Below are 1,465 nucleotides of genomic sequence, written 5' to 3'. Positions count from 1 at the left end.
TCTTATTTTTATTCTGGGATATTTTTCATCGTTACAACAAATATATTCCACTGATGTTCATCCATATATAAAGAAGATAATAATGAGTGAAACGAGGATCATTTTATCAAAAGGTGAATCATATCCCATCAATAACAAAACCTTGGTAATCTTGTGGTACAACCTTCCATTCTATTTATTGTCTGAGGCGGATTATTTTCGAGCGAATAAATGTAAAAACGTTGGATCTACCTGTATATCATCAACCGTTAATTCTGATCTAAATAAAGGTAGTGGTGTAATCATCACACACTCAACTATGCCAAGAACTCCTCCTATGAAGATTGAATCACAGGTCTGGATTTTCAGTACTCTGGAAAACAAAGCGTTCACACATCGGCCAAATCCCGCCTTGGGACTATAAATTCGAATGGATCATGTCTTATCGTAGAGATGCTGACGTTTCGAGACCCTATGGTAAAATCATAAGACTGGACAAAAGTATAACAAGAAATTATTCTGAATTTTTTCGACTGAAGACAAAATTCGGTGTTTGGATGTCTAGTCACTGCCCTGTTCCATCTCGTCGTAAAGAATACATTGAAAAGTTGCAGAAGTACATAGATATTGACACGTTTGGGTCGTGTGGAAAAAAGAAGTGCGAAATCCTGCTATGAATGAGTGTCTGAAGAATTTCTCTAGAGATTATAAGTTTTATTTCTCCTTCGAAAATAATGTTTGTAGAGATTACTCAACAGAGAAAGTGTTTAACTTATATGAATACAACTTGAGCATCATAACGGTTGAAAATGGTCCACCCCAAGCAGGTGAATACTTACCTAAGGGAACTTTCATAAACGCTCTAGATTATACGTCTCCGGAAACATTGGCAAAAGCGCTTAAAGAAATTGGATCTAGTGAAAAATTATATACTCAATATCTGAAAGAAAAAGATAAATACCGTTCTTTAAATAAACATAAAATATTTCGCGATTCAATGTGTTCTGTTTGCAAAAAGCTAGATCAACAAGAGGATAAGAAAATACTAACAAAACCAAAAGTGATCGACATGTTTAAAACCGAGTGTTAACCGACTGTAAATTAACCGATAGTTAAGGAGGCTAGATGGTCAGCAATGATCCATCATATTTGTCTTAAACTTTGATATATGATAATTTTTGCCAGAAACTACCATTTAAGAAAACAAAAAATCTAATTATGTGAGGTTTGAAATTTGATCATTTACCTACTAGTAAACTTGTCATAGTAATTTCTAAAACTTGTTTGTAAGTTCAAATGTTAAATTGTTACAAAACATGTTTTTATATTATAAATGAATATTGGAGTAACGGTAGCTTATTGTCAAAGATTTCAGAAACTAAACATATTAAATGTACAAGTAAAACTCTATTTTATGTCTAATGTATTATTTCTTTGTTTATAGGTCAATGCTTTATTTATCTACTTAATAAATCGACTGAAATCA

The 1,465-nt window shown here is 32.3% G+C and overlaps 1 pseudogene; it reads left to right on the top strand.

Moving 5' to 3' along the window:
• Positions 1–271: 271 nt before the first annotated feature.
• On the top strand, positions 272–1,069 carry LOC128180519 (glycoprotein 3-alpha-L-fucosyltransferase A-like; annotated as a pseudogene).
• Positions 1,070–1,465: the final 396 nt, after the last annotated feature.

This window comes from Crassostrea angulata, chromosome 4 (assembly GCF_025612915.1).
Source record: "Crassostrea angulata isolate pt1a10 chromosome 4, ASM2561291v2, whole genome shotgun sequence".
Taxonomy (NCBI): Eukaryota; Metazoa; Mollusca; class Bivalvia; order Ostreida; family Ostreidae; genus Magallana; species Magallana angulata.
The sequence above is the reverse complement of the archived record's forward strand: the minus strand, read 5'-3'. Positions and strand labels throughout refer to the sequence as shown.